Below are 27392 nucleotides of genomic sequence, written 5' to 3' on the forward strand. Positions count from 1 at the left end.
TATTAGCCTTGAAATGATGCCGATAATCAAATATGGTGTAATACTCCCTGGTACAATAGTACCATTTATAGGTATTGTCTACGAGCGAAGCACATTTTCAATACAGCAGGTACTTCACATCACCTTCTTGGTACTATAAATGTGTACTTTTGGCCCCTTCTAGGCCGATATTGTACTTTCCTATGAAAAAAACCCACTGATCTTTATTAGTCTTTACCCTCTCATGGTAGTCATTTCATCCATTGCTGTTATTTGGCAATTATGTGGGGGGAAACAATAATTTTGGAAGAGCATTCAGCACTTATGAACCCTCTCCATAGTAGCGTGTAGTTCAAGGTGGTACAATGCCTGTCCCTGGGGGGATATTTCTGTACCCTTCAGTCCAGGTCCATTTGTGTTCCTTAACTATGTGTGCAATCCATCGTTATTTAGGATGGAAAAAAGCCAAATAGATTTTTAAAGAGTAAAATTAGCTCTAAAAATGATGTATTTAAGTTATTAGCCTTGAAATGATGCCGATAATCAAATTATGTGTACTAATATTACCACTCCCTGGTACAATAGTACCATTTATAGGTATTGTTTACAAGCGAAGCACATTTTGAATGCAGCAGGTACTTCACATCACCTTCTTGGTACTATAAATGTGTACTTTTAGCCCCTTCTAGACCAATATGGTACTTTCCTATGAAAAAAACGCACCTTTCTTTATCAGTCATTACCCTCTCATGGTAGTCATTTCATGCATTTTGCAATTATGTGATGGGGAAACAATCATTTTGGAAGATCATTCTGCACTCGTGAACCCTCTCCTTAGTAGCGTGTAGTTCAAGGTGGTACAATGCCTGTCCCTGGGGGGGATATTTCTGTACCCTTCGGTCCAGGTCCATTTGTGTTCCTTAACTATGTGTGCAATCCATCGTAATTCAGGATGGAAAAAAGGCAAATACACGACAAAAAGTGCATTTTTAAAGAGTAAAATTAGCACTGAAAATGATGTATTTAAGTTAATATCCTTGAAATGATGCCGATAATCAAATATGAAGTAATGCTCCCTGGTACAATAGTTCCATTTATAGGTATTGTCTACGAGCGAAGCACATTTTGAATGCAGCAGGTACTTCACATCACCTTCTTGGTACTATAAATGTGTACTTTTGGCCCCTTCTAGACCAATATTGTACTTTCCTATGAAAAAAACGCACCTTTCTTTATCAGTCATTACCCTCTCATGGTAGTCATTTCATGCATTTTGCAATTATGTGATGGGGAAACAATCATTTTGGAAGATCATTCTGCACTCGTGAACCCTCTCCTTAGTAGCGTGTAGTTAAAGGTGGTACAATGCCTGTCCCTGGGGGGGATATTTCTGTACCCTTCGGTCCAGGTCCATTTGTGTTCCTTAACTATGTGTGCAATCCATCGTAATTCAGGATGGAAAAAAGGCAAATACACGACAAAAAGTGCATTTTTAAAGAGTAAAATTAGCACTGAAAATGATGTATTTAAGTTAATATCCTTGAAATGATGCCGATAATCAAATATGGTGTAATGCTCCCTGGTACAATAGTACCATTTATAGGTATTGTCTACGAGCGAAGCACCTTTTCAATACAGCAGGTACTTCACATCACCTTCTTGGTACTATAAATGTGTACTTTTGGCCCCTTCCAGACAGATATTGTACTTTCCTAAGAAAAAACACATTGTTCTTTATTAGTCATTACCCTCTCATGGTAGTCATTTCATGCATTGCTGTTATTTGGCGATTATGTGGGGGGAAAAAATCATTTTGGAAGATCATTCTGCACTCGTGAACACTCCGTAGTAGCTTGTAGTTAAAGGTGGTACAATGCCTGTCCCTGGGGGGGATATTTCTCTACCCTTCAGTCCAGGTCCATTTGTGTTCCTTAACTATGTGTGCAATCCATCGTAATTTAGGATGGAAGAAAGCCAAATTCACGACAAAAAGTGCATTTTTAAAGAGTAAAATTAGCTCTAAAAATGATGTATTTAAGTTAATAGCCTTGAAATGATGCCGATAATCAAATATGGTGTAATACTCCCTGGTAAAATACTACCATTTATAGGTATTGTCTACGAGCGAGGCACATTTTGAATGCAGCAGATACTTTTCATCACCTTCTTGGTACTATAAATGTGTACTTTTGCCCCCTTCTACACCAATATTGTACTTTCCTATGAAAAAAACGCACCTTTCTTTATCAGTCATTACCCTCTCATGGTAGTCATTTCATGCATTGCTGTTATTTGGCAATTATGTGGGGAGAAAAAATCATTTTGGAAGATCATTCTGCACTCGTGAACACTCCGTAGTAGCTTGTAGTTCAAGGTGGTACAATGCCTGTCCCTGGGGGGGATACTTCTGTACCCTTCAGTCCAGGTCCATTTGTGTTCCTTAACTATGTGTGCAATCCATCGTTATTTAGGATGAAAAAAAGCCAAATACATTACAAAAAGTGCATTTTTGAATGATAAAATTAGCTCTAAAAATTATGTATTTAAGTTAATAGCCTTGAAATGATGCCGATAATCAAATATGGTGTAATACTCCCTGGTACAATAGTACCATTTATAGGTATTGTCTACGAGCGAAGCACATTTTGAATGCAGCAGGTACTTCACATCACCTTTTTGGTACTATAAATGTGTACTTTTGGCCCCTTCTAGGCCGATATTGCACTTTCCTATGAAAAAACACACTGTTCTTTATCAGTCATTACCCTCTCATGGTAGTCATTTCATGCATTGCTGTTATTTGGCAATTATGTTGGGGGAAAACAATCATTTTGGAAGATCATTCTGCACTCGTGAACACTCCGTAGTAGCTTGTAGTTCAAGGTGGTACAATGCCTGTCCCTGGGGGGATATTTCTGTACCCTTCAGTCCAGGTCCATTTGTATTCCTTAACTATGTGTGCAATCCATCGTAATTTAGGATGGAAAAAAGGCAAATACACTACAAAAAGTGCATTTTTGAATGATAAAATTAGCTCTAAAAATGATGTATTTAAGTTAATAGCCTTGCAATGATGCCGATAATCAAATATGGTGTAATACTCCCTGGTACAATAGTACCATTTATAGGTATTGTCTACGAGCAAATCACATTTTGAATGCAGCAGGTACTTCACATCACCTTCTTGGTACTATAAATGTGTACTTTTGGCCCCTTCTAGACCAATATTGTACTTTCCTATGAAAAAAACGCACCTTTCTTTATCAGTCATTACCCTCTAATGGTAGTCATTTCATGCATTTTGCAATTATGTGATGGGGAAACAATCATTTTGGAGGAACATTCTGCATCTTAAAATGTAACTTAATGCAAAGGTTTTTTTTAAAAAATTAAATAAATAAATGAGTGACCTGCAGCAGTTGCGGTGATCAGCGTCTCATCCTCCTTGCAGCCCTTTTGCGGGCGTCCTTCCACTCCGACGTGCCCCCCCTCCTCCTCCCCGGAATGGATGAGAAGGCAGCCGGGCTACCTGTTAGCGTGGAAGCGCCGGTGAGGTGACGGCGAGACGAGGCGTCCGCTCACGCATGAAGTCCGCACGGCGCACCATCCGCCAACAAGCTGGCACGCAGCCCACCAGCAAAAGGCGAAAAAGATCCTCCCAAAAAAAAAAAAAAAAAAAAAGATGCAAAAAATGGTCAGATTAAATCCTTCTGGGCGCTGCGATGCATGAAGAAGGAAGAAGAAAGAAAACACAAGTCACCCGTTCAATGTCAGCAGCAATGCGCAACCTTTACGCGCCGCTCGTATTTGCGCGCTCTCGCTGCCGGAGCCCGACTCTCTTTGCCGGATCTCTCTCTCTCTCTCTCTCGCCGAGCCACAGGAGGAGGGAGGGGGGGATGGATGGAGTACACCCACGCCCCCTCCACCTTGCCATTGGTCAAGCCGGGTCGTTTTGCATCCGCGTCGGCAGGCCGAGCGGGAAGGCGATTGGCCCCGCGGCGACGTCACCACCCCTCCACCACCTCCACCCCCACCCCCGAGGGCTGTCCGCCGGCGGGATGCTGCGTGGTGATGCTGCAGGCTGCGGAGACGTTCGCCGCCGCCAGCCCCTCCAAAAGGTTGGGGAAGGGAGTGGGGTTGCGGGGCTCATGATGCTGGCGCCCACCACTAATTAGTGATGTTTCACCACAACTACGTCACCTGACAACCTGGCAGATTTATTATTATTATTATTGGCTTTTATCTAGTTTGTACTTTGTCTGTATTATTACATTATTATCGTTATTTTTATTAAGGGTCTCAAACACGCGGCCCGCGAGACGCTATTTTGCGGCCCGCACCTTAATATGAAGTGAAGTGAAGTGAATTATATTTATATAGCTCTTTTCTCAAGTGACTCAAAGCGCTTTACAGGGCACGGCGTGGCGCAGTGGAAGAGTGGCCGTGCGCAACCCGAGGGTCCCTGGTTCAAATCCCACCTAGTACCAACCTCGTCACGTCCGTTGTGTCCTGAGCAAGACACTTCACCCTTGCTCCTGATGGGTGCTGGTTGGCGCCTTGCATGGCAGCTCCCTCCATCAGTGTGTGAATGGGTGAATGTGGAACTAGTGTCAAAGCGCTTTGAGTACCTTGAAGGTAGAAAAGGTACAACCCATTTAACATAGTGACACCCAATATCTAAGTTACATTTAAGCCAGTGTGGGTGGCACTGGGAGCAGGTGGGTAAAGTGTCTTGCCCAAGGACACAGCGGCAGTAACTAGGGTGGCACAAGCGGGAATCGAACCTGCAACCCTCAAGTTGCTGGCACGGCCACTCTACCAACGGAGCTATGCCGCCCCAATAATTTATTATTATTATTATTATTATTGGCTTTTATCTAGTTTGCACTCTGTCTTTATTATTACATTATTATCATTATTATCATTAAGGGTCTCAAACACGCGCCCCGCGAGACAAGCGGGAATCGAACCTGCAACCCTCAAGTTGCTGGCACGGCCACTGTACCAACCGAGCTATGCCGCACCAACAATTTATTATTATTATTATTATTATTGGCTTTTAGCTAGTTTGCACATTGTCTGCATTATTACATTATTATCATTATTATTATTAAGGGTCTCAAACATGCGGCCCGCGAGACGCTATTTTGCGGCCCGCACCTTAATATGAAAATTTAAACGCCTACTGAAAGCCACTACTAGCCACCACGCAGTCTGATAGTTTATATATCATCCATCCATCTTCCATCCATCCATCTTATTCCGCTTATCCGAGGTCGGGTCGCGGGGGCAGCAGCCTAAGCAGGGAAGCCCAGACTTCCCTCTCCCCAGCCACTTCGTCTAGCTCTTCCCGGGGGATCCCGAGGCGTTCCCAGGCCAGCCGGGAGACATAGTCTTCCCAACGTGTCCTGGGTCTTCCCCGTGGCCTCCTACCGGTCGGACGTGCCCTAAACACCTCCCTAGGGAGGCGTTCGGGTGGCATCCTGACCAGATGCCTGAACCACCTCATCTGGCTCCTCTCGATGTGAAGGAGCAGCGGCTTTACTTTGAGTTCCTCCCGGATGGCAGAGCTTCTCACCCTATCTCTAAGGGGGAAACTAATTTCAGCCGCTTGTACCCGTGATCTTATCCTTTCGGTCATGACCCAAAGCTCATGACCATAGGTGAGGATGGGAACGTAGATCGACCGGTAAATTGAGAGCTTTGCCCTCCGGCTCAGCTCCTTCTTCACCACAACGGATCGGTACAACGTCCGCATTACTGAAGACGCCGCACCGATCCGCCTGTCGATCTCACGATCCACTCTTCCCTCACTTGTGAACAAGACTCCTAGGTACTTGAACTCCTCCACTTGGGGCAGGGTCTCCTCCCCAACCCGGAGATGGCACTCCACCCTTTTCGGGGCGAGAACCATTATCATCATTATTATTATTATTAAGGGTCTCAAATATGCGGAATCGAACCTGCAACCCTCAAGTTGCTGGCACGGCCGCTCTACCAACCGAGCTATGCCGCCCCAACAATTTATTATTATTATTATTATTATTGGCTTTTATCTAGTTTGCACTTTGTCTGTATTATTACATTATTATCATTATTATTATTATTAAGGGTCTCAAACAGGCGGCCCGCGAGACGCTATTTTGCGGCCCGCACCTTAATATGAAGTGAAGTGAATTATATTTATATAGCGCTTTTCTCAAGTGACTCAAAGCGCTTTACATAGTGAAACCCAATATCTAAGTTACATGTAAACCAGTGTGGGTGGCACTGGGAGCAGGTGGGTAAAGTGTCTTGCCCAAGGACACAACGGCAGTAACTAGGGTGGCAGAAGCGGGAATCGAACCTGCAACCCTCAAGTTGCTGGCACGGCCACTCTACCAACCGAGCTATGCCGCCCCAACAATTTATTATTATTATTATTATTATTATTGGCTTTTATCTAGTTTGCACTTTGTCTGCATTATTACATTATTATCATTGTTATTATTAAGGGTCTCAAACAGGCGGCCCGCGAGACGCTATTTTGCGGCCCGCACCTTAATATGAAGTGAAGTGAATTATATTTATATAGCGCTTTTCTCAAGTGACTCAAAGCGCTTTACATAGTGAAACCCAATATCTAAGTTACATGTAAACCAGTGTGGGTGGCACTGGGAGCAGGTGGGTAAAGTGTCTTGCCCAAGGACAGAGCGGCAGTAACTAGGGTGGCACAAGCGGGAATCGAACCTGCAACCCTCAAGTTGCTGGCACGGCCGCTCTACCAACCGAGCTATGCCGCCCCAACAATTTATTATTATTATTATTATTATTATTGGCTTTTATCTAGTTTGTACTTTGTCTGCATTATTACATTATTATCATTTTCATTATTAAGGGTCTCAAACACGCGGCCCACGAGACAAGCGGGAATTGAACCTGCAACCCTCAAGTTGCTGGCACGGGCACTCTACCAACCGAGCTATGCCACCCAAATAATTTATTATTATTATTATTATTGGCTTTTATCTAGTTTGCACTTTGTCTGCATTATTACATTATTATCATTATTATTATTAAGGGTCTCAAACACGCGGCCCGCAAGACAAGCGGGAATCGAACCTGCAACCCTCAAGTTGCTGGCACGGCCACTCTACCAACCGAGCTATGCCGCCCCAACAATTTATTATTATTATTATTATTATTGGCTTTTATCTAGTTTGCATTTTGTCTGCATTATTACATTATTATCATTATTATTATTAAGGGTCTCAAACATGCGGCCCGCGAGACGCTATTTTGCGGTCCGCACCTTAATATGAAAATTTAAAGGTCTACTGAAAGCCACTACTACCCACCACGCCAGGGGTCGGGAACCTTTTTGGCTGAGAGAGCCAAATAGCCAAATATTTTAAAATGTATTTCCGTAAGAGCCATATAATATTTGTTTTTAACACTGAACACAACTAAACACGTGCATTTTTAAGTAAGACCAACATTTCTAGAGTATAATAGGTATCTTATTCTTTGGAATAACATTGTTATTCTGAAGCTAACTGTGGAGGGGGCGTGGCCTGCGGGCCTGCAGCGAAGCGGGGTGTTGCCAGGGCCGACCTCGAAATCAGCGACAGGTGCATAGATGGCCCAGCTGGGCCTTGTTTTCGAATCACTTGTCACTCTGTTTATAAGCAGCAGCCAGGAGAGAGCGAGAAGGAAAGAGAAAAATACAATTGCTGGAAAGCTACTGAGGGACTTATTGAAAAATAAAACAATATTGTAACCCTGAAACGGGCTCTTATGTCGGTGCCTGGTGGTCTGAAGAACCCCCAGGAGGGCAAGCCCCACACTAACCAATAATAAATAAATTACTTCTTACCATTAACGCAACTTCTAGAAACAGATGGATGGATTAAAAATGCATGAGGATGTTTTATATTTTGAACATTATCTTTAACACTGTGATTACAAGTGGAATTATTCATTATTTATCGTGTTAAGCAACGTCAGCTCAGATTTATCCGAGAGCCAGATGCAGTCATCAAAAGAGCCACATCTGGCTCTGGAGCCATAGGTTCCCTACCCCTGCACCACGCAGTCTGATAGTTTATATATCAATGAAGAAATATCAACATTGCAACACATGCCAATACGGCCTTTTTAGCAGTGTTAATTTTGACAGCAAAATTTGATTTAGTTCTAGTCGTAGTCTTTTGACTAAAATGTAATTTAGTTTTAGTCATAATTTAGTTATTTAAATTGTTTTAGTTTTAGTGTAGTCAAGGGAGTAGGTTTGATTTTGAGATTGGTGGGGACACAAAAGTGCTCCAAGGCACCACTCGGAAAGTTTACTTTTTTTTTCTTTTTTTTTTACATTAGCAATCATAATTTCACGTCATGCAGATGCAGAGGTGGGTAGAGTAGCCAGAAATTGTACTCAAGTAAGAGTACGGTTACTTTAGAGATTTATTACTCAAGTAAAAGTAAGGAGTAGTCATCCAAATATTTACTTGAGTAAAAGTAAAAAGTATGCTGTGAAAAAACTACTCAAGTACTGAGTAACTGATGAGTAACCTGTTTGTTTAATGATTACGGCAACAAATAACGCACAAAAACATAAAAATAGCAATGAGCAAATTCAGAGCCAGGAATATCTCTTAAGCAACTAAAACAATATTATATATTAAATAATAAAACATTAGAATAAAAAAAAATTAAGGCAAATTGAGCCACAATAACTTACCAGCACCATAGGCTCAGTAGGCATTTATTCATTGATTGATTGATTGATTGATTGAAACCTGTATTAGTAGATTGCACAGTACAGTACATATTCCGTACAATCACCACTAAATGCTAACACCCCAATAAGTTTTTCAACATTAATCAATTACTTAATAAATGACCATGTTGAGGTGATCTAGCTCATATATACATATACATACATATCATATATATATATATATACATGTATATATACAGTATGTAATTTATACTTATTTATTTTGCCGTTTTTGTTTACATGTTAAAGGTGTTTTAATGAATATACATGCATGTTTAACATATAGATTCCTATCTTTCATGAAGACAAGAATATAAGTTGGTGTATTACCTGATTCTGATGACTTGCATTGATTGGAATCAGACAGTATAGTGCTGATAACGTCCACGTTTTCAAATGGAGGAGAAAAAAAAGTTCCTCCTTCCTGTCTAATACCACATGAAAGTCGTTGGTTTTTGGCATCTTATTTGTCCAGCTTCCATATTCGTTTTTATACACTTTACAAGAAATGCATTGGCGGCAAACTCCGTAGCTTGCTCGCTTGTTTGCTCTGGCTTTCGGAGACTCTTATTTTGTTAGCGCAGGCGCGATGGAGCGGCGCTTTTATTGTGAAGACAGGAACTGTGTGATCGGTCTTTAGGCTTTTGACGGGAAGTACGGTAGGAATAAAAAAGTGTCTTTTTTCCTTCACACTTTTGATTGATTGGTTGATTGATTGAAACTTTTATTATTAGATTGCACAGTACAGTACATATTCCGTACAGTTGACCACTAAATGGTAACACCCCAATAAGTTTTTCAACATGTCGGGTTCTACGTGTGACGGTCACGTGACCACCTGGCTCTGTTTGATTGGTTCAACGTCACCAGTGACTGCATTTGATTGGTGAAACGCAGGCGTGCGTAGTTCCTACTTTGAATGCATGTCCGACAAAATCAAAACAAACCAAACGTGCATTAACAGATCGATAAAAAAAAAAGAAGCGAGTAGCGACCTGATTGCAGATAAATGGAGCGGAGTAAAAGTAGCGTTCCTTCTCTATAAATATACTCAAGTAAAAGTAAAAGTATGTTGCATAAAAACTACTCTTAGAAGTACAATTTTTCCCAAAAGTTACTCAAGTAGATGTAACGGAGTAAATGTAGCGCGTTACTACCCACCTCTGTGCAGATGTTATAAGGCCAGGGTAGGGAACCTATGGCTCTAGAGCCAGATGTGGCTCTTTTGATGACTTCATCTGGCTCTCAGATAAATCTTAGCTGACATTGCTTGAATGAATAATTCCACCGGTAATCACAATGTTAAAAATAACGTTCAAAATATAAAACATTCTCATGCATTTTAATCCATCCATCCGTTTTCTACCGCACCTATCCAAGAAATACAAATGTTATTGAAATAATTAGAGACTAATTATACTCTAAAAATGTTGATTTTACATAAAAAATGCACACATTTAGTTGTATTCAGTGTTAAAAAAAAAATATATGGCTCTCACGGAAATAGATTTTGAAATATTTGGCTTTCATGGCTCTCTCAGCCAAAAAGGTTCCCGACCCCTGTTCTAGGGTAAAGCAACTAAAATGAAAGCAAAGGAGACAACTTGGAAGAGTTCTCATCTTTCGTCTTTAGTGTAGTGCTGTAGTGCAACTGTGCATCATACTGTCAATCAACATAGCCTACTGTCCATCAACAACATCAGAAATACATTCATGCAATACAACATTGTAAATAAACATAAACTGTAATAATCTTTTCCCCAACTTGTGTTTAAATCACTCACAATTTTTCCCTTCATCCACTTCTTTCTATTGCTGCTTTTGTACTGTAAATATGTTACATGAAACTAAAAAAAAATTCAAAAAATAAAACGGAAAGGTGAAATCCGGCGATCTGATTGGCTGTTAACCGTGGTTTAAATATTGAGCACGGCTACTATTCTAAAGCCTGATCACAGCGCAGGCTATCTCTCCGCCTCAGGCACGCATGACTGGTATGAATGGAAGTTGTTGTCACGTATCCATGACGACGGACTGTTGCAGTCCGTAGAAAAAGACAGCTGATGTTTTTACGATGTTAAAAAACGGACTAAAGTAGTTGAATTCTTATGTTTAAGGTTAACTTTCACCTTCGGGGAGGGTTAACAATGGTAAAGTAGACTGAGCATTGACTTTCACCTGAAAAAAAAGCGGAATACTGTGTAATGGCGTGATGAAAAAGAGACGACTTTTAGCCGTAAGTGGTGCTGGGCTAATATGTCCACTTCAAACAATAACGTCACAAACACGCGTCATCATTCCGTGACGTTTGCAACAGGAAACTCCGCGGGAAATTTAAAATTGTAATTTAGTAAACTAAAAAGGCAGTATTGGCATGTGTTGCAATGTTAATATTTCATCATTGATATATAAACTATCAGACTGTGTGGTCGCTAGTAGTGGCTTTCAGTAGGCCTTTGCTGTTGCATTTCCCCTCCAGGGTTCATTTCTCTCCCGAATTTCACTCAAACTACAATATTAAGGGGGCACTGTGGAGACACTGCCTTTAGCGTCCTCTGCAACCTTTACAAAGAGCGTGCCGGTCCAGCCACTTGTTGTATTTTCCTTTAGTAGACGCAGGACGCGACTGCAAGACAAAGTTGATCGACAGCCACGCAGGTCACACTGAGGGTGGCCGTATAAACAACTTTAACACTGTTACAAATATGCGCCGCACTGTGAACCCACACCCAAACAAGAATGACAAACACATTTTGGGAGAACATCTGCACCGTAACACAGGATAAACACAACAGAACAAATACCCAGAATCCAATGCAGCCCTTACTTTTCCGGGATACAATATACACCAAATCCCGCCCCTTATTGTAGCCCGGAAGAGTTAGGGCTGCATTGGATTCTGGGTATCTGTTCTGTTGTGTTTCTCTTGTGTTACGGTGGGGATGTTCTCCCAAAATGTGTTTGTCAATCTTGTTTGGTGTGGGTTCACAGCGTGGCGCATATTTGTAACAGTGATAAAGTTGTTTATACGGCCACCCTCAGTGTGACCTGTATGGCTGTTGATCAAGTCTGCCTCGCAGTCACTTCCGTGTGTCCGTAAAAGTCTCATACAACATGTGACTGAGGCGGCACACTCTTCCTGTGGTGGGAAATCGGATGAGACAACAGGTTGGAGTGGACGCTAGTGGCAGTGCCATCACGGCACACCCTTGATATTGTTGTCGGAGTGAAAACCGGGAGAATTATTGCCCCGGGAGACCGTCGGGAGGAGCACTGTTTCCCGGAAAGATCGCGAGATTTGGCAAGTATGTTGCTAGGGCGGGAAAGCCATTCAAAGAAGGTGAATTCATTAAAAAGTGCATGTTAGAATTTTTTAAGAAATCTTTTCTTTCGGCCCAGCCTCACCCAGTTTTTGCATCCAGTGGCCCCCAGGTAAATTGAGTTTGAGACCCCTGATTATTATTATTTATCGATCCATCCATCCATTCTCTTCCGCTTATCCGAGGTCGGGTCGCGGGGGCGGCAGCCCAAGCAGGGAAGCCCAGACTTCCCTCTCCCCAGCCACTTGGTCCAGCTCCTCCAGGGGGATCCAGAGGCGTTCTCAGGCCAGCCGGGAGACATGGTCTTCCCGACGTGTCCTCGGTCTTCCCCGTGGCCTCCTGTCGGTCGGACGTGCCCTAAACCCCTCATCTGGCTCCTCACGGAAGACCACTAATTAGTGTTGTTTCATTATATTGTGGCTGTTTGGCAACAAAGTCACCAGACAACCTGTCAGATTTAGTTTGCACTTTGTCCGTGTTATTATTATTATTATTATTATTACAATTTATTTTTATGTATTTTTTATTTATTTATTTATTATTATTATTATTAATGGCTTTTAGCTAGTTTGCAGTTTGTCTGTATTATTACACAATAATAATAATAATAAATATCATTATTATTATTATTATTATTATTATTATTATTATTATTATTATTATCATTATTATTATTATTATCATTATTTATGTTGATTTTATTATAAAAATTATTAGTATTAGTACCATTATTATTATTATTGGCTTTTATCTAGTTTGCACTTTGTTTGTATTATTACATTGTCATTATTATTATTATCATTATTTTTATTATTATTATTATTATTATAAATAGTATTATTCTTTATTGGTTTTCATCTAGTTTGCAGTTTTTCTATACTATTACATTATCAATATTATTATTATTGATATTATTATTATTATTATTGTTATTATCATTATTGTTATTATTATTTTTATCATTATTATTGGCTTTTATCTAGTTTGCACTTTGTTTGCATTATTACATTATCAGTATTATTATTATTATTATTATTATTATTATTATCATTACTATTAATATTGTTATTATTATTATTATTATTATTGGCTTTTAACTAGTTTGCACTTTGTTTGTATTATTATTATTATTATTATTATTATTGGCTTTTATCTGGTTTGCAATTTGTCTGTATTATTACATTATCATTATTATTATTATTATTATTATTATTATTATTAATTATTATTAATCATCATTATTATTATTATTATTAACATTATTATTAATTATTAATGTTATTGGCTTTTATCTAGGTGCACTTTGATTGTATTATTATTATTATTATTATTATTATTATTATTATTAATATTATTATTTTTTTTTTATTATAATTAGTATTATTGTTGTATAGTTTGCAGTTTGTCTGCATTATTATATCATTATCATTATTATTATTATTATTATTATTATTATTATTATTATTATTATTATTGTCATTATTATTATCATTATTGGCTTTTATTTAGTTGCACTTTGTTTGTATTAATCCATCCATCCATCCATCCATCCATCCATTTTTTATCGCTTATTATTATTATTATTACTATTATCATTATTATTGACTCCTCTTTGCTTCATTATATATTTCTTCCTATTTGAATGACCTTAGATCTGTGTTGTTGTTTTTGTTGTTGCTGTTGTTGTTGTTGTTGTTGTTGTTGTTGTTGACAAGTGTTGTAAACAAACTTTGGCTACACACACCATGATGTGCACATCGGACGACTGTTTCAGATATCTATGTTTCTGTGTCGGTCCCTATTTCACACACTAGAAACACGCCCAGGGCTCCCACTTATTCAGCGTTATAATGAGTTGTATTTCTCATGCACTTATTTTCTGGCACAGGTGGAAAATAATGCCGAGACTAAACCGCTCCGTGGTGCAAAAAATGTTGAGGACCAGTGAGAAAATCAAATTTGAAGGTGTGTTTGTTTCCTGTGTCCACCAAAGTAGTTTAGCAGTACTAACAAGAGGAAACAGTGTGGAGACAAAAAAAGGCCGAACGGTACGTTGTTTGGCTTCAAAACTAACCATAAAGGTAAAGCTATGAACACTGAAGCCTTTGAAGCATAGCTAGCCAGCTGCTAACGTCCCTCCGCAGTGTTTTAGCGACTTCCAAATCACCGATCCTCGCCTCCGTGGCGACAAATGAAGTGCAGGCACGGGCTGCAAACATTCACCGGCAATCAGCGCACCTGCTTGTAATGAAGGAGCTGCCTTCATAAGCCTGCTCAACCTGCCATCCTGCCCCGGAATATAGTCTTCTGTACCGTTAGCTGATACCCGGCTTTATGCGCTCTCTCTCTCTCTTTCTACGTGTCTCGCTCCGTGTTTTTCAGTGTGTGTTTTCTTGTGTCGTCCCCGCCGTACCCTCCGTCGCCTCGGAAGTGAGCTGTGCGTCTCACTTTTCCCTGGATCTCCCTCTGGACTCTGACTGCTTCCCTCGATCTTTGACTACTCACTCGCCTCCGGTCTCTGACGCCTCTCTCTGGCCCACGGACTTCGCGTGAATATCGGATCCCTTTCGCGTTGCCCTCTTCGGTTTTGTCTGGTTCCTCATTCAACATTTACGGTAACACTCAGCAATTAATTACACACATAGTTTTACACCACACACTCTTGTATTTTGGTCACACACTCCATTCTATAGTTAGTAGTATTGTTTGTTATTATTTTATAAATATATATACATATATTAACTATATATATATAATAAATCATTGAACACTATAACCCTCTGGGGTCTGTTGCCGTCATCTCCCCTCTGTAACTATAACAGTATCGTTATCACTGCGGGACGGGGGAGAGCTAAACATGACTCACGATAGCTCACCGCTAGCAACAAGCTAGCTATCCTGAATGTAAACAAATGGTTGGGTCCATACAGACATCAACTATAACGATATCAAGCACAAGCGCCATATATAGTCGATATCGACGTCGATATTTTTTTAAAAAACAATTTAGTTTGTCTTTTTGATTGTTTATAAGCTCGTGAAATACGTGTCTGAACACACGACAAAAACAAATTGGTGGGTCTATACAGACATCGACTGTAACGATATCAAGTACAAGAGCTGTATATAGTCGATATCAACATCGATTTTTTTTATTAAAACAACTTAGTTTGTGTTTTTTTTTGTTTATAAACACGTGAAGTACGTCCCTGGACACACAAGGAAAAAAAATGGGTTTGTCTATACAGACATCGACTGTAACGATATCAAGTACAAGAGCCGTATATATTCGATATTGACGTCGATATTTTTTTATTATAACAACTTCAATTTTTGTTATTAAAAATGTTTATAAACTCGTGAAGTACGTCCCTGGACACACGAGAAAAATAAATGGGTTGGTCTATACAGACATCGACTGTAACGATATCAAGTACAAGAGCCGTATATATTCGATATCGACGTCGATATTTTTTTATTATAACAACTTAGTTTTTTTCATTTTAAAATGTTTATAAACTCGTGAAGTACGTCCCTGGACTCATGAGAAAAACAAATGGGTGGGTCTATACAGACATCGACTGTAACGATATCAAGTACAAGAACCGTATATATTCGATATCGACGTCGATATTTCTTTATTATAACAACTTAGTTTTTTTTTATTTAAAATGTTATAAACTCGTGAAGTACGTCCCTGGACACACGAGAAAAACAAATGGGTGGGTCTATACAGACATCGACTCTAACGATATCAAGTATAAGAGCCGTATATATTCGATATCGATGTCAATGTTTTTTATTATAACAAGTTAGTTTTTTTTTATTTAAAATGTTTATAAACTCGTGAAGTACGTCCCTGGACACACGAGAAAAACAAATGGGTGGGTCTATACAGACATCGACTGTAACGATATCAAGTACAAAAGCCGTATATATTCGATATCGACGTCGATGTTTTTTTATTATAACAACTTATTTTTTTTTTTTTTTAAATGTTTATAAACTCGTGGAATACATCCCTGGACACACGAGAAAAACAAATGGGTGGGTCTATACGGACATCGACTGTAACGATATCAAGTATAAGAGCTGTATATAGTCGATATCAACATCGACATTTTTTATTAAAACAACTTAGTTTGTGTTTTTTATTGTTTATAAACACGTGAAGTACGTCCCTGGACACACGAGAAAAACAAATGGGTGGGTCTATACAGACATCGACTGTAACGATATCAAGTACAAGAGCCGTATATATTCGATATCGACGTCGATATTTTTTTATTAAAACAACTGAGTTTGTCTTTTTTATTGTTTATAAACTCGTGAAATACGTCCCTGGACACACAAGAAAAACAAATGGGTGGGTCTATACAGACATCGACTGTAACGATATCAAGTGCAAGAGCTGTATATAGTCGATATCAATATCGATATTTTTTATTAAAATAACTTAGTTTGTGTTTTTTATTGTTTATAAACACGTGAAGTACGTCCCTGGACACACGAGAAAAACAAATGGGTGGGTCCATACAGACATCGACTGTAACGATATCAAGTACAAGAGCCGTATATATTCGATATCGACGTCGATATTTTTTTATTATAACAACTTAGTTTTTTTTTATTCAACATGTTTAGAAACTCGTGAAGTACGTCCCTGGACACACGAAAAAAACAAATGGGTGGGTCTATACAGACATCGACTGTAACGACATCAAGTACAAGAGCTCTATATAGTCGATATCAACATCGATATTTTTTTATTAAAACAACTTAGTTTGTGTTTTTTATTGTTTATAAACTCAGGAAATACGTCCCTGGACACATGAGAACTTTGACTATGACCAATGTATGATCCTGCAACTACTTGGTATCGGATCGACACCAACATTTGTAGTATCAGCCAAAAACTAATGTCAAGAAGAACATGCATTTTTAGATTCTTGTAACATTTATTTAAAACAATTCAAAACACATTTCCATGTGTAAGGCTGACCAAAGCATAGAGGCAGCGTTTACATGTTAGAGAAGTTGAAGTGTGATGATAATCTCCTTTGATGATTAATGGATTCATTTGAGTAGGTAAAAGCTCTGATTTATATTCTACTTCAGCATTTAATGAGGTAATTATTAAACATTTAAAAAAAAATCTAGATCACATGCAGTGTCCTGAATTTTAATATGCAGATTATTTATTTTTATTTTTAAATATGAATGCAAATATGTTAAAAATGCAATATCAATGTCGATTTTGTACATTTATAAAAAAGGCCTACTGAAATGATATTTTCTTATTCAAACGGGGATAAAAGGTCCATTTTATGTGTCATACTTGATCATTTCGCGATATTGCCATATTTTTGCGGAAAGGATTTAGTAGAGAACATCCACGATAAAGTTGGTAACTTTCGGTGCAAACAGAAAAGCCCTGCCTTTACCGGAAGTCGCAGACGATGACATCACCCGTTGATGGCTCCTCACATTCTCACATTGTTTTTAATGGGAGCCTCCAACAAAAAGAGCGATTCGGGCCGAGAAAACGACAATTTCCCCATTCGTGTTTGAGGATATTGATAGCGACGGACTAGAAAAAAAACAAAAACAAAAAATGCGACGGCATTGGGACGGATTCAGATGTTTTTAGACACATTTACTAGGATAATTCTGGGAAATCCCTTATCTTTCTATTGTGTTGCTAGTGTTTTAGTGAGTTTAATAGTACCTGATAGTCGGAGGGGTGTGTCCACGGGTGTGATGACCGCCAGTGTCTCTGGGAAGTCGACGGCAGCTTTATGGACTTCGCAAGCTCAGCTGATCTCCGGTAAGAAGCGACTTTTTGCCACAATTTTCTCACCTAAACCTGCTGGTTGACATTCGTTTGGGATCCATATTCACTTGACCGCTCTGATCCATGGTAAAGTTTCACCTACGGGAATTTTAAACAAGGAATCACCGTGTGTTTGTGTGGCTAAAGGCTAAAGCTTCCCAACTCCATCTTTCTACTGTGACTTCTCCAATATTAATTGAACAAATTGCAAAAGATTCAGCAACACAGATGTCCAAAAGATTGTGTAATTATGCCGTTAAAGCAGACGACTTTTAGCTGTGTGTGTGTGCAGCGCTCATATTTCCTAACAATGTGTACGTCACGCCTACACGTCATCATACTACCTCAGTAGAAGCATTTAAGTCCCACCTTAAAACTCATCTGTATACTCTAGCCTTTAAATAGACCTCCTTTTTAGACCAGTTGATCTGCCGCTTCTTTTCTTTCTCCTATGTCCCCCCCTCCCTTGTGGAGGGGGTCCGGTCCGATGACCATGGATGAAGTACTGGCTGTCCAGAGTCGAGACCCAGGATGGACCGCTCGTCGGGACCCAGGATGGACCGCTCGCCTGTATCGGTTGGGGACATCTCTACGCTGCTGATCCGCCTCCGCTTGAGATGGTTTCCTGTGGACGGGACTCTCGCTGCTGTCTTGGATCCGCTTGAACTGAACTCCCGCGGCTGTGTTGGAGCCACTATGGATTGAACTTTCACAGTATCATGTTAGACCCGCTCGACATCCATTGCTTTCGGTCCCCTAGAGGGGGGGGGGCTTGCCCACATCTGAGGTCCTCTCCAAGGTTTCTCATAGTCAGCATTGTCACTGGCGTCCCACTGGATGTGAATTCTCCCTGCCCACTGGGTGTGAGTTTTCCTTGCCCTTTTGTGGGTTCTTCCGAGGATGTTGTAGTCGTAATGATTTGTGCAGTCCTTTGAGACATTTGTGATTTGGGGCTATATAAATAAACATTGATTGATTGATTGATTGATACCGCAACGTTTTAAGAAAAAAAAAGTCCCGGGAAATTTAAAATTGCAATATAGTAAACTAAAAAGGCCATATTGGCATGTGTTGTAATGTTAATATTTCATCATTGATATATAAACTATCAGACTGTGTGGTCGCTAGTAGTGGCTTTCAGTAGGCCTTTAACTATGACTATTATTATTTGTCAATCCATCTATGATTAATGAAATAAGACTGTTATCCCCGGTCATACGGTAGTGTGAGTGTGAAAAAAAAAAATGCTAACACTTTATTAATGTGAAATAATTTTTATCCTTTTTTTAAACTTTAATTAAATATGAGAAAACCTCCACTCCAAGCAGGCGAACCTCCTCCAACATCCACGGACAAAGCTACGAAAAACGTGAGACCGGGCTTTCTGCTCCGCTGCTCCCAGTCTGTGGAACGCTCTCCCTGACCACCTGAGGGCACCTCAGACTGTGAATGCTTTTAAAAAAGGCTTAAAAACCCATCTTTTAAAAAAAAGCCTTATTATAGACATGCTTGCTAGTTCTAGCTATACGGATGTAAGGCTTCAATGATTAAAAAAAAATGAGCCCGGCTATCCAAAGTTGAATGGGATCTGGATGGCTCCAGGGGGTGTGCCACTGAAGGAGTTGGAGCCCAGCACTCCAGTTCTTGTACTCCCAAAAATGCAGTCCCGTGGCGAGACCACAGCCTGGTAGTTCTTCAGACAAATCATAAAATGCTAACACTTAATTAATGTGAAATGACTTTTATACTTTTTTTTAAACTTTAATTAAATATGATAAAACCTCCACTCCATACAGGCTAACCTCCTCCAACCTCCACGGACAAAGCTACGAAAAACGTGAGACCGGGCTTTCTGCTCCGCTGCTCCCAGTCTGTGGAACGCTCTCCCTGACCACCTGAGGGCACCTCAGACTGTGAATGCTTTTAAAAAAGGCTTAAAAACCCATCTTTTAAAAAAAAGCCTTATTATAGACATGCTTGCTAGTTCTAGCTATACGGATGTAAGGCTTCAATGATTAAAAAAAAATGAGCCCGGCTATCCAAAGTTGAATGGGATCTGGATGGCTCCAGGGGGTGTGCCACTGAAGGAGTTGGAGCCCAGCACTCCAGTTCTTGTACTCCCAAAAATGCAGTCCCGTGGCGAGACCACAGCCTGGTAGTTCTTCAGACAAATCATAAAATGCTAACACTTAATTAATGTGAAATGACTTTTATACTTTTTTTTAAACTTTAATTAAATATGATAAAACCTCCACTCCATACAGGCTAACCTCCTCCAACCTCCACGGACAAAGCTACGAAAAATGGGAGACCGGGCTTTCTGCTCCGCTGCTCCCAGTCTGTGGAACGCGCTCCCTGACCACCTGAGGGCACCTCAGACTGTGAATGCTTTTCAAAAAGGCTTAAAAAAACCCATCTTTAAAAAAAGCCTTATTATAGACATGCTTGCTAGTTCTAGCTATTGGGCTGTTTCTAATTTTATATTTTATTTATTTTTATTTTATTTTTACTATTATTTTTATTTTTTTTACACTGTGACACTTTGAGGTTGTTTGCTCAACGTAAAGTGCTTTTTTTTTTTTTTAAATAAAATCCATTATTATTTTTATTATTATTATAAAAATAAAGAAATGTTTTTTTTTCTTCTTCAAAATGAAAAAAAATATCACACAAACTAACATTAACTTTAAACCTAACGCAGAATGTGTTATTTTATTCTTATCAATGACGGAGCAGGAATGTGCTAGGAAAAATGTTTCCGTTTTAAATGCACTATATATATATATATATATATATATATATATATATATATATATATATATATATATATATATGCATATATATATATATATGTGTATATATATATATAAATATATACATATATACATATATATATATATATATATATATATATATATATATATAAATGTTGTGTGTGTGTGTGTTTAAGTAAGTAGTTGATGCCATGTAACAAGTGAAAGAACACAAGGTCAGTAAGACAGCAGCAGACTTAAGAAATCAGAGTCATGCATTCATCCAATAATAATGACGTCATTCCAAGAAATCAGGGTCATGCATTCATCCAATAATAATGACGTCATTCCAAGATAACCTCCATCGGCCTGGAGGAAGCTGCAGCCGTGGTGAACACTGCCCTCTGGAGGCCGGAACACACACACCGTGCAGCCTGCCTGGACTTCCCGGGGTCCCCCTCCGGAACAGAGGCATGTTGATGAAGAGGTTCCCGCACGGACCGAGAACCGGGCTGAGGATGTCTCTGGAGAGACGGGCCGCTCGCCCGCTCAGCACTGGTCAGTCCATTAGCGCTGCAACCTGCCGCCTGACCTTTTCTCGCCTCAGGACCCCACCATCAGTGCTCTTTTGCCGCCAGGAGCCGCCTGTCACCCCGCCTTCAAATCTGGAGAAGGTGTCAGTCCTCAAGTGTTGGACAGCTCATCGGAGTGTGTGTGTGTGTGTGTGTGTGTGTGTGTGTGTGTGTTCTTGTATTTCTACCCTTCTTGAGACATCAACAAGGAAAAATACTGTCCATATGAGGACGGGTGAACAAGTTAGGACCGAAATCATGGTCCCAGTACAGAAAAACCATTGCCTATAATAGAAAGTCAAATACTAGAGTCCGTGAACATTGCTCCAAATTCAGGATTTGTGTGTTGATTTAATGTGCATACAAAAATAAACATTGATAGGTAAAAAGGCAACAATATATGATAAAACAATTTGGCAGCTAAAGAAGGACTTCCGGGAAACCCTTACATCTAATAGACAGCCAAATATTAGAGTCCGTGAACATTGCTCCAAAGTCAGGATTTGTGTGTTGATTTAATGTGTTTACAAAAGTAAACATTGACAGTTGCAAAGGTAGCAATATATGATAAAACAAGACGACAACTAAAGAAGGACTGTGGGAAAACCTTTGCATCTAATAGAGAGCCAAATTCTAGAGTCCGTGAACATTGCTCCAAAGTCAGGATTTTTGTGTTGATTCAATGTGCATATAAAAGTAAACATTGACAGGTGGAAAAGCAGCAATATATGATAAAACAAGATGACAACTAAAGAAGGACTGTGGGAAAACCTTTGCATCTAATAGAGAGCCAAATTCTAGAGTCCGTGAACATTGCTCCAAAGTCAGGATTTTTGTGTTGATTCAATGTGCTTACAAAAGTAAACATTGACAGGTGGAAAGGCAGCAATATATGATAAAACAAGACGGCAGCTAAAGAAGGACTGTCGGAAAACCTTTGCATCGAATAGAGAGCCAAATATTAGAGTCCGTGAACATTGCTCCAAAGTCAGGATTTTTGTGTTGATTTAATGTGCATATAAAAGTAAACATTGACAGGTTTGTAAAAGCAGCAATATATGATAAAACAAGACAGCAGCTAAAGAAGGACTTCCGGAAAACCCTTGCATCTAATAGAGAGCCAAATACTAGAGTCTGTGAACATTGCTCCAAAGTCAGGATTTTTGTGTTGATTTAATGTGCTTACAAACGTAAACATTGACAGGTGGAAAAACAGCAATATATGATAAAACAAGGGTGGTCCCAAAAAGGAGGGATTTTTCCAAATTGACTGTGTCTGTTTTAAAAGTTCTCACTCTCGGGTCAACATATGAAATAACAAGTGTGTGTAAACATTGAAAGTGCTCCACCTCTGGTCAACATATGAAATAACAAGTGTGTGTAAACATTGGAAGTGCTCCCCGTCTGGCCGAAATATAAAATAACAAGTGTGTGTAAGAATTTGGAAGTGTTCCCCCGTCTGGTCAACATATGAAATAACAAGTGTGTGTAAGAATTAGAAGTGTTACCCCGTCTGGTCAACATATGAACTAAAAAGTGTGTGTAAGCATTTGAAGTACTCCCCCTCTGGTCAACATATGAAATAACAAGTGTGTGTAAAAATTTGAAGTGTTACCCCGTCTGGTCAACATATGAACTAACAAGTGTGTGTAAACATTTGAAGTAATCCCCCTCTGGTCAACATATTAAATAACAAGTGTGTGTAAGAATTAGAAGTGTTACCCCGTCTGGTCAACATATGAACTAACAAGTGTGTGTAAACATTTGAAGTACTCCCCCTCTGGTCAACATATGAAATAACAAGTTTGTGTAAGAATGAGATGTGCTCTCCCTCTCTGGTCAACATATGAAATAACAAGTGTGTGTAAGAAATTGGAAGTGCGCCCCCTCTGGTCAACATATGAAATAACAAGTGTGTGCCCTCAGTCCCACACCTGTTTCTCATCACCATAGTCACTATTTAAATCATTTGTTTTCTCTTCATCGGCCTGGGAACTTTGCTACTACTTGTGCTTATGCATTCTGTTAGCTGTTTGCTGCACATCCTTCATGCCCTCCATCACCTGCCACGCACCTTATTGTTCATGCCCCTTGTTTTTATCTCAGAAAGTGTTTTGTTTTTGTTTTTTTTCATAGCCATGCCATCGTGCTGTTTTTGTTGATTGTTAATTATTATTCATGCCATCGAGCAAGTGTTTTTGTTTCATGTTTGTATTTTGTAGTTTAGTATTCGTACCTCCTTGTGTTCGCCCTTTGTTTGCTTTTTTGTATTCAGTGCGTGAATAAATTAATCATGTACTTACGCTCACGCTTAATCATCCTTTGCGTGGAAGAAGCAAAACAAATCCAAGTCATAGTCCTGACATAAAAAAGCCTTGCCTGTACCGGAAGTAGCAGACGATGTGCACGTGACGTCACGGGTTGTGGAGCTCCTCACATCTGAACATTGTTTACAATCATGGCCACCAGCAGCGAGAGCGATTCGGACCGGGAAAGTGACGATTTCCCCGTTAATTTCGGCGAGGAGAGTGAAGGACTAGAAAAAAATTAATTAAAATTAGACGGCAGAGCGATTCAGATGTTATTAGACACATTTACTAGGATAATTCTGGAAAATCCCTTATCTGCTTATTGTGTTACTAGTGTTTTAGTGAGATTATATGGTCGTACCTGTACAACCTGAAGGTCGGCCCGCACCTTTCTTCAGCACCAGTCGACGGGTGGTGACGATGCCCATCTCTGCCCTTCGCAAGGCACCCTCTTCGAAACACGATCTTTCGAAATGATCACTGCATAATACACTGTACTTTGTGTCTTTGGTCCAATCCAACCACATTCGCTTAACCGCTCTGTTCCATAGTAAAGCTTGACTGTCAATCTTTCGGGAATGTAAACAATGAAACACCGGCTGTGTTTGCGTTGCTAAAGGTGGCCGCAATACACCGCTTCCCACCTACAGCTTTCTTCTTTGATGTCTCCATTATTCATTGAACAAATTGCAAAAGATTCAGCAACACAGATGTCCAGCATACTGTGGAATTATGCGATGAAAACAGACTACTTATTGCTGGGAATGATGATGGAGCAAAATGTCCTCTAGAATGCGTGACGTCACAGGCACGCGTCATCATACCGTGACGTTTCAGCAGGATAGTTCGGCGCGAAATTTAAAATTGCAATTTAGTAAACTAACCCGGCCGTATCGGCATGTGTTGCAATGTTAATATTTCATCATTTATAGATAAACTATCAGACTGCGTGGTCGGTAGTAGTGGGCATTCCTCAACTTTCTCTGTCTTTTTTGCCACATGTGCCAGCTTTTTTGAAACATGCCGCAGTCTTCAAATTCCAAATGAGCTAATATTTGCCAAAAAACAACAAAGTTTCTCAGTGTGAACATTAAATATATTGTATATGCTGTCTATTGAATTAAATATAAATTGAAAATAATTAGAAAATTATTCTATTTTGTTTTTATTTATATGACCCGGGAGTCTCAGTCCGAACACAAAGACGTCGCTCAGGCTTGCTCGCTGCCAATTTGGTGGCTCCAACTAATGTTGCTGCCAGTCAAGCGGCTGACAGCTGATGAATAATGTAGCATGCTAATATATGCTCTGCCTCCTATCCGAGACACCGCCTAAGGGAGCGGGCCGGACCCAGACCTGCTAAACACGGTCAATCACTGCGCTTACCTTCATTTGATTCTCGCCCGGATGCATCGGCGTCCTCGTGCTGTTGAATCGGCTCCATGAATAAAACACCCCAAAATAAACGCGCTTCCTTTTCACGCTCATGAAAGCAGGAAGGTCAACATTTTCAAAATAAGGTTCTTTCGGAGATGCAAAATGCTGAAAGAAAACTGCACTTTTTGAAAAAAAAGTTTGCCTACAGTATCATTCACAATCCCTGTTTTTTTTATGCATTCTAAATCGTAAAATACGGCAAGTAAGAAGCGGCTAACAAAGCAGATAATGGCAGCCTCCACAAACCGCCGACAATACTCTTTTTACATGTCGCGACCTGAGTATTAACTAATAACTATTAGCTATATTGTTATTTTAAGTGCTAACGCCAACAAACTTGTTTTAGCAGAACGCTAACTATAGCTTGTGAGGATATATCGACACATGAGTTGGTGAAATTTAATTCTAGATGATAAATCATGCCTCTCACCTGGATAATAGAAGGTTGTGGACATAAACCCACAAGTCGGTCAACTTTGACATCCAATTTAGCACCCGGCCTCACCATCTCAGTGAGAGCAGACATTGTAAAGTAAGTGAGTGAGAAGTGGCTAACAATGCAAATAATGAAGGTGCACTTTTGCGCCCAAAAAACACCAACAATACTTCTTTAAAATGTCGCGACCTGGATATTAACTGATAGCTATTAGCGATATTGTTATGTTAAGCGCTAACGCCGACAAACTTGTTTTAGCAGAGTGCTAACTATAGCTTGTGATGCTATATCGACACATGAATGGTGAAAGTTAATTCTAGATGATAAATAATGCCTCTCACCTGGATAATAGAAGGTTGTGGACATAAACCCACAAGTTGGTCAGTGAGAGCAGACATTGTACAGTAAGTGAGTAAGAAGTGGCTAAAAATACAGGTAATGGGGGTACACTATTTCGCCCCAAAAAACCGACAAAACTCCATGTCACGACCTGATTATTAACTAATAACTATTAGCGATATTGTCATTTTTAAGCGCTAACGCCGACAAACTTGTTTTAGCAGAGCGCTAACTATAGCTTGTGATGCTATATCGACATATGAGTTGGTGAAAGTTAATTCTAGATGATAAATCATGCCTCTCACCTGGATAATAGAAGGTTGTGGACATAAACCCACAAGTCGGTCAACTTTGACATCCAATTTAGCACCCGGCGTCACCATCTCAGTGAGAGCAGACATTGTAAAGTAAGTGAGTAAGAAGTGGCTAAAAATACAGGTAATGGGGGTGCACTATTTCGCCCCAAAAAACCGACAAAACTCCATGTCACGACCTGATTATTAACTAATAACTATTAGCGATATTGTTATTTTTAAGCGCTAACGCCGACAAACTTGTTTTAGCAGAGCGCTAACTATAGCTTATGATGATATATCGACATATGAGTTGGGGAAAGTTCATTTGAGATGATAAATCATGCCTCTCACCTGGATAATAGAAGGTTGTGGACATAAACCCACAAGTTGGTCAGTGAGAGCAGACATTGTACAGTAAGTGAGTAAGAAGTGGCTAAAAATACAGGTAATGGGGGTGCACTATTTCGCCCCAAAAAACCGACAAAACTCCATGTCACGACCTGATTATTAACTAATAACTATTAGCGATATTGTTATTTTTAAGCGCTAACGCCGACAAACTTGTTTTAGCAGAGCGCTAACTATAGCTTGTGATGCTATATCGACATATGAGTTGGTGAAAGTTAATTCTAGATGATAAATCATGCCTCTCACCTGGATAATAGAAGGTTGTGGACATAAACCCACAAGTCGGTCAACTTTGACATCCAATTCAGCACCCGGCCTCACCATCTCAGTGAGAGCAGACATTGTAAAGTAAGGGAGCGAGAAGTGGCTAACAATGCAAATAATGAAGGTGCACTTTTGCGCCCAAAAAACACCAACAATACTTCTTTAACATGTTGCGACCTGGTTATTAACTAATAACTATTAGTGATATTGTTATTTTAAGCGCTAACGCCGACAAACTTGTTTTAGCAGAGTGCTAACTATAGCTTGTGATGATATATCGACACATGAATGGTGAAAGTTAATTCTATTTGATAAATAATGCCTCTCACCTGGATAATAGAAGGTTGTGGACATAAACCCACAAGTTGGTCAGTGAGAGCAGACATTGTAAAGTAAGTGAGTAAGAAGTGGCTAAAAATGCAGGTAAAGGGGGTGCACTATTTTGCCCCAAAAACCCGAAAAAACTCCATGTCACGACCTGATTATTAACTAATAACTATTAGTGACATTGTTATTTTAAGCGCTAACGCCAACAAACTTGTTTTAACAGAGCGCTAACTATAGCTTGTGATGCTATATCGACATATGAGTTAGGGAAAGTTAATTCTAGATGATAAATCATGCCGCTCACCTGGATAGTAGAAGGTTGTGGACATAAACCCACAAGTCGGTCAACTTTGACATCTAA

At 39.7% G+C, this 27392-nt stretch overlaps 1 protein-coding gene across 3 annotated transcripts in view; it reads right to left on the reverse strand.

The window, feature by feature from the left end:
- Positions 1–3797, reverse strand: part of LOC133543133 (protocadherin-9) — a 634818-nt gene extending 631021 nt beyond the window's left edge. For all 3 annotated transcript variants that reach the window (XM_061887606.1, XM_061887605.1, XM_061887607.1), the window contains exon 1: positions 3390–3797. The gene's annotated coding sequence lies outside the window, so the exon portion shown is untranslated. The remainder of the gene's footprint in view (positions 1–3389) is intronic.
- Positions 3798–27392: the final 23595 nt, after the last annotated feature.

This window comes from Nerophis ophidion, linkage group LG25 (genome assembly GCF_033978795.1).
Source record: "Nerophis ophidion isolate RoL-2023_Sa linkage group LG25, RoL_Noph_v1.0, whole genome shotgun sequence".
Classification (NCBI taxonomy): Eukaryota; Metazoa; Chordata; class Actinopteri; order Syngnathiformes; family Syngnathidae; genus Nerophis; species Nerophis ophidion.